The following is a 7,776-nucleotide window of genomic DNA, read 5'->3' as shown; positions in this document are numbered from 1 at the left end:
CTCTCTCTCTCTCTCTCTCTCTCTCTCTCTCTCTCTCTCTCTCCTCTTATCGCTTCTCTTTTCCCCTCCCATCTCCTCTGTTTCTGCCTCATTCTCCACTCCATATTTTTCCATCCTTACTCCCTCACTCTCCTATATCTCTCCTTCTTTCCTTGCTTCTCCGTCTCCTTGTTTCTCCACACTCCTTCTCCTCCCCATCCCACTTTCACTCTACTCTCCTCGTCTATCCCTGTATCCCTCCCACTCTCCAACACTCCTCATCTCTCCATGCTCCCCTCCCTCCTCTCCTCTCCTCTCCTCTCAGATAAATGGTTCTAATCAGAGGGCTGAAGAGATACATTAGCCTCTCTGGCGTGTCTGAGACAAGCCCCGTCTCTCCGGCTCGCCATCTGACGAATCAGCTCCACACACACACACGCACACACACGCACGCACACACACACACACACACACACACACACACACACACAGCCTTCCAAGTTAGACCGCATTTAACAGAAGTATGCTTGCTGTCACACTCTGGCTCCGGGACTGTGTGTTAGAGCCAGGGTGTATTTCATTTGGTGGTGTTGGGTTGGGTGAGTTTCATTTGTTTGTGTTTTTTGGTGATTGGTTAATGACTCCCAATCGGAGGTAACGAGTGTCAGCTGTCGGCTCGTTATCTCTGATTGGGAGCCATATATATTCTGTGTGTTTTTCTCCTTGTGTTTGTGGGTTTTTGTTTCCTTGTGCTATGTTCAGTCGGTGTCATAGAGAACTTCACGTATCGTCTTTTGTTGTTTTTTCGTGGTTGCTTTTATAAATAAAGTCATCATGTTCACTCACAACGCTGCGCATTGGTCTCCTGCTTCAGACGATCGTGACAGAAAAACCCACCATCAAAGGACCAAGCAGCGTGTCCAGGAGCCGAGGGTCTGGACATGGGAAGAGCTTTTGGACGGTAAAGGGTCCTGGACGTGGGAAGAAATCCTGGATGGCATGGATCGCCGTCCATGGAGCGAGACAGAGGAGAGGCGACGGAGAGAGGAGCAACGGCGTCGGCAGAGCCAACGTCGGAAGGACGAGAGGCAACCCCAATAAATTTTTGGGGGGGGGCACATGGCTTGGGCGACTGAGCAGCAGGAGGCTGCCACAAGGCAGAGTCAGAAGGCTGCCAGGTTAAGGGGGCTGACGGAGGCAGAGAAGGGACGGATTCAGGAGGCTACCAGGTCAAGGGGGCTATTGGCGAGTAGAAGGAGGGAAGTGTGTGTGGCACGGCGTGAAGGACTGATGTGTGTTGCCAGTCCGGTCCGGCCCGTTCCTGATCCTCGGTTGAAGCCAGTAGTGTGTGTTCCCCGTACGGTACGGCCTGTTCCGGCCCCTCGCACTAAGTGTACGGTGCGCGTCGCCAGCCCGGTTCGGCCTGTTCCTGCCATCCGCACCAAGTGTACGGTGCGCGTCGCCAGCCCAGCCCGGCCTGTTCCTACTCCACGCACCAGGGATACGGTGCGCTTCGCCAGCCCGGCCCGGCCTGTTCCGGCCACTCGCACCAGGGATACGGTGCGCGTCGCCAGCCCAGCCCGGCCTGTTCCTGCTCTCCGCACTAGGCGTGAGGTGAGTCCCCAGGGTCCAGCATGCCCTGTTCCGGCTCCCCGCACTAGGCGTTATGGGAGTCCCCAGGGTCCAGCATGCCCTGTTCCGACTCCCCGCACTAGACCTGAGATGCGTGTCCTCAGCCCGGTACCTCCAGTTCCGGCACCACGCATCAGGCCTACGGTGCGTCCCCAGGGTCCAGCATGCCCTGTTGCTGCTTCCCGCACTAGCCCTGAGATGCGTGTCCTCAGCCCGGTACCTCCAGTTCCGGCACCACGCATCAGGCCTACGGTGCGTCCCCAGGGTCCAGCATGCCCTGTTGCTTCTCCCCGCACTAGCCCTGAGATGCGTGTCCTCAGCCCGGTACCTCCTGTTCCGGCACCACGCACCAGGCCTACGATGCGCCTCAGACGGCCAGAGTCTGCCGTCTGCCCAACGGGGCCTGAACTGCCCGTCTGCCCAAAGCCTGCAAAGCCGCCCGTCTGCCATGAGCCATCAGAGCCGTCCGCCAGACCGGAGCCGCTAGAGCCTTCCGCCAGACAGGATCAGCCAGAGCCTTCCGCCAGACAGGATCAGCCAGAGCCTTCTGCCAGACAGGATCAGCCAGAGCCTTCTGCCAGACAGGATCAGCCAGAGCCTTCTGCCAGACAGGATCAGCCAGAGCCTTCCGCCAGACAGGATCAGCCAGATCCGTCAGTCGGCCATGAGCAGCCAGATCCGTCAGCCAGCCATGAGCAGCCAGATCCGTCAGCCAGCCATGAGCAGCCAGATCCGTCAGCCAGCCATGAGCAGCCAGATCCGTCAGCCAGCCATGAGCAGCCAGATCCGTCAGCCAGCCATGAGCAGCCAGATCCGTCAGCCAGCCATGAGCAGCCAGATCCGTCAGCCAGCCATGAGCAGCCAGATCCGTCAGCCAGCCATGAGCTGTCCAGCCAGGATCCGCCAGAGCCGTCCAGCCGGGATCCGCCAGGGCCGTCCAGCCAGGATCCGCCAGCCAGCCAGGATCCGCCAGAGCCAGCCAGCCAGGATCCGCCATTTAGTCAGGTGCTGCCCCTTAGCTCGGTGTTGCTCCTTATCCTGGTGCTGTCCCTTATCCTGGTGCTGTCCCTTAGCCTGGTACTGCCCCTTAGTCCGGTACTGCCCCTTAGTCCGGTACTGCCCCGTAGTCCGGTGCTGCCCCTTAGTCCGGTGCCGCCCCTTAACCCAGTGGGGTGTAGTTGGGGGGTGGTAATGTGTAGGAGGCAAATTAAGTGGGTAATGACTATGGTGGGGTGGGGATCACGACCAGCGCCAGAGCCGCCTCCGTGGAGTAACACCCACCCAGCCCTCCCCATTTTTGGGGTTAGGCGCGGTCGGAGTCCGCGCCTTTGGGGGGGGGTACTGTCACACTCTGGCTCCGGGACTGTGTGTTAGAGCCAGGGTGTATTTCATTTGGTGGTGTTGGGTTGGGTGAGTTTCATTTGTTTGTGTTTTTTGGTGATTGGTTAATGACTCCCAATCGGAGGTAACGAGTGTCAGCTGTCGGCTCGTTATCTCTGATTGGGAGCCATATATATTCTGTGTGTTTTTCTCCTTGTGTTTGTGGGTTTTTGTTTCCTTGTGCTATGTTCAGTCGGTGTCATAGAGAACTTCACGTATCGTCTTTTGTTGTTTTTTCGTGGTTGCTTTTATAAATAAAGTCATCATGTTCACTCACAACGCTGCGCATTGGTCTCCTGCTTCAGACGATCGTGACACTTGCATCTGATTTTATTTTATTTTGATTTGATTGGAGCCTGACGATGATTTCGTATCCTCCTTGAGGCCATTAAGTGTTTATAAATAAAATGCTAAGGAAGACTTTATTGGGATGAAGTAAACAGCAGGTCAAATCCATTATCTTCACAGTAGAGCCTTGTGGACATACTGAAATGTCTATCATTGCTTAATATCATCAGGCGGAACTAATGCATCTAAAGAAAACCAATCTACTCTATTTCCCATGTCCCACTCCAGTGCAAGTTGAATGTCTTGGCCTGAGCTGAACATGAACCTCTTATAAAGAGTGTGGTTAGAGGTCCCATCCAGGTTAGCTACTGTAGATTCTGAGGACGGGGGACGCCATTTTGAGATGAAACCTGCAGCCGTGAGGGAGAACATGTAAACAGAGGGAGAGTAGGTTAAATGGTTAATAACAAGACAAAATGGAACATGGTTGGGTAACTGACTGAAAACGTACTGTTCCTCCTCCCTCCTCGTTCTCATCCGACCTCTCCCCTTCCTCCCCATCCTCCCCCCTCCTATTGACAGACATACAGTAGCTGGAGTGGGCGGCAGTTCTTTTCTCTCCATCTTGTGGTGAGGAGGCTCTCAAGAGTGGCCAGGGCCATTATGTCCTCACAGCACAATGCTGCTTTCTCATTAACTCTTATCAAAGTTCATCTGGCATCTAAATGCAATGTGCCGAGCACTCGCTCTGCAATGAAGAGAGGAAGAGAGGAGTAGACAAAGACAGAGGGAAGAGAGAATAGAGTGAGCATGTTCCCATAATGTAGATAAAAGGCTCAAAGATATTGGTTTAATGATGAGGGGAACTGTAGCTTATTCACAAGCTCCCGTTGAATAGATTCAGTTATTGGTTTGGGCTAAAATTAGACTCTGTTCATATTAGGTAGTGGGCCCTGATAATTCTCTCTCCCCATAACTATATAATTGGCTTTGTGTGTGTATGGATTTGGAGGGCTGGGAAATACATGAGAAATGCATTAGTACCTTGGAGAGAAATAAAGATGCAACCTTATCAACCTATCCAATATAGTTTTTCTCTAAGCAGTGGCATGTTATTTACTCTTCAACTAGTTCAACAGAACAGAGAGAAGAGAGAATGAAAAGGAAAATGTCTTTATATAAATACACATCTCCCAAACACAATGAGGTTATCACAGACTGTTGCCCTTGGGGGCAACAGTCTGTGATGCTGGCCCTTAATTGGGCAATCAGGGCCATTGATTGGTTGGAGAATCCACTCAGCTGGTGTCTCAGGTCTTAATCAGTTACTAAAAGGCAGGGATGAAAACCACAACACACTGCAGCTCCCAATGACTGGAGGGAAATAGGTTTATGATAACTCCATAGGCCTTGTCTGCTTGTGTCTATATCACCTACCATCAACCTCCCCATAAGAGTCATAATCAGACATCCCTCTTTTCCTCCCTTCATCCCCCCTCCCCATCCCTCCCTTCCGCCCTCCCTCCTCCTCTCCCTCATTGCAGGTGGGCATTGGAGCCCTCATTACCATTGGAATGTAAAAGGCTTTAATTGACTACTGATTGCAGCCTTCAGTAGCCCTGCTGCTTTGAGATACTTATACAGAGAGTGAGAGAGTGAGAGAGAGAGAGAGAGAGAGAGAGAGAGAGAGAGAGAGAGAGAGAGAGAGAGAGAGAGAGAGAGAGAGAGAGATGAGAACAGGATGGAAAAGGAGGGAGCGAGAGAGAGGCAAGATATAGAGAGCAAGTGAATATAATAGAAAAAGTAATAGAGGGACAGAGAGAGAAAGAGAGAGAAAGAGAGAGAAAGAGAGGGAGAGAGAGAAAGAGAGAGAGAGAGAGAAACACCTCCAGAATAAATGAGCCATAGCGGAGGAGAGGAGAGGAAGGGTTGGGTCTGAAGGGGAGCTCAGTTATCTGTGGGCTCTGAGTAATTGGCTCTATTGTTGTGGCTGATTATCAGCCGCTGGTTTAACCAAACTAATCTGGAGCTCTCCTCCTCGCTGAAAGGCCCACATATCTCCTGCACACGCCGCCAGCTCGCTACCACTACGCTGCTACTCAGGTACTTTATTATTCTTCTGTGGCCTCCTCCATGGTGATTCACACGGCACATTGTTGTGTAGATAAATATCTGTAGGAATCAGAGGAGACTGGCTGATCCCATAAACACCACAGGAGCATTTAATCATGACGGATGGTGTCTGTGGGAGTGGATCCATGCAGCTCAGACGAACCTCCGCTGCATTATGAAGTCCACAAACTCAAATATTTAAACATTTCAAATCAATAACTCATGTTTATGAGACTCGGTGTAACGTTGAATAAAACTCTGCTAGAGTTATGCATATGTGTATCTGAGAGAATTCAGTCAGGGGGTGTTGTGTGTGTGCGTGCCTTTGTTTGACAATGAGAAATAAGTGCCTCAGTCTGTCCCTCTTAACATGTGTGTATGCTCGAGTGTGTGTGTGTGTGTGTGTGTGTGTGTGTGTGTAACCCTGAATAAGTGTGTGTGTGTTGAGTAAGAGCTGTGGGTTGTGGGGATGCTGCTCTTCCCCTGCTCCTTCTTTAATTGGCTACTGGCCCATCTGCCTCGCTTGAATGGAGAGTCATTTAGAGACTTTCACTCTCACACACAACAGTAATTGTCATCCTCCTTCCGCTCGCTGCCCCAGGAGAAATTGCATTCCTGTTTCCTTACAATGGTGGGTCGGTGGTGGACGAGGGCAGTAATATCGCTGTCATTACCATGACAATGGGAGCTAATTCTGAGGCGAGCTACGGCGCCAGCTTATCAGAGGGCACCATGAGACCAGCAGGCTGCAGGCCGGCCAGCCACGCTAACACTGTCTCTGGGATAGGGCTCTGTCTCTCACATGGAGTCACATATAGAGCATGGGCGCACAGTCACACACACACACACACACACACACACACATACACATGTGCAGGCACTCTCGTACACACACACGTATAGAGCATGGGCAAACACACTCTTTCTGTAACATGCATGATACACACATACAATAGTATATCCAGTGCACGCTATGGCTGGGCAATCAAATTAATTTGGTTAATTCAAATATATGTTTTTGCGTGATATTCCAAATGCCTGTATTACAAGAATCAATTTTATGTTTTATTTTTTCGTTTTAATTAGTGTTTATGTCTGCTTGTTCTCATGTTGTCTTTTTCGTCTCGTCTCCTTCACTCTTTCTGTGCTGTGTCTGAGAGGAAGAGGCGAAGCGAGAGGTTTCACTCTCACCAGAATCTGTACAGAAATCCAACGTGTTTACTATGGGCTTATTTTGGACATAAGTTTGTCACCTTCCTTCCCTCCTTTGGGACAACGACTCCCATTGTTAGGGCGGAGACATGAGTATCTCATCATTATATACAGATCTCTGGCAGTGTGCTCCTTCCCATTTACACACACACTTAGGCCCTCCACCTGCCTCTCAAAACAACACAGATGAGATCACTTCTTCCTCTCTGATAAGCGGTTTCAACACGCTATTTGCATTTGAGGTTTGGTGGTCCAACAAAATCGGTCATATGGACACTGAAACACATTGAGACATTATTTTACTGTAATAGAGGAGAAGGTATCGATACCCTTTTATGTCTCAACTTCTCTAAAACGGGAGTCTCAATTAACATTGTTTCTGAAAAATTTATGCTCTGCACAGAATTACAGTGACAGGCTAACATGCTGTTCAAACAGTTGGAGACAGACAGAAGGGTGTGTTCATAACAATTTAACTGTTCTGCCTTGTAAGCTATCAAATACTAGAGATCCAAGTTGGCTAAACTTGAAATATAAAGATTAGTTGGCTACTCACTAGAACGTGGGCAGACTTGAAAGCCAGATCAGTGATTATTGCAAAAAAAAGCCAGTTAAACTATTTAAATAAAATAATTATATTTAGCCTAGTTATAATTTCACAAGCCCTGAATTCATTAGATGATTGCTGACTGTTTGAAATGCAGTGTATTTGACCTTTAATTGTACAACAAAGCTTAGTTAGAAAAACCTTAAAATAATCTAGATACTGTATACTGTATATCATGAATCGTCCATAAGTTAGAAAAATGTTTAGATATGATTTTTAGGCCATATCAACCAGCCCTAGTGCACGCACACAATTTACATGCAGACATGTAAATTAATAGACTCAGTCGCAGCACATGCATTCAGTCATACAAACAGTTAGAATCTCTAAAACCAGTTTCATCTGCACTATGGCAGGCATTTGTCTATCACACTAAGACATGAACACAGTATCTGCATTTCTCTCTGCATCTACAATCAATATCCCGTTATCAGGCGCTCCAGTGCTGTTGTACAGTTTGTTCAATGCAGTGCCGAACAACCCTGACTATGACCTACTGTAAGTCAAAATGGGTGATTGTACTTCCCTTTTAAAAACAACAACTATTTCAGTAGTTTTGTCTCCTG

Source organism: Coregonus lavaretus (assembly GCF_964263955.1).
Source record: "Coregonus lavaretus genome assembly, chromosome: 37".
Lineage (NCBI taxonomy): Eukaryota > Metazoa > Chordata > Actinopteri > Salmoniformes > Salmonidae > Coregonus > Coregonus lavaretus.
Note: the sequence above shows the minus strand (reverse complement) of the source record.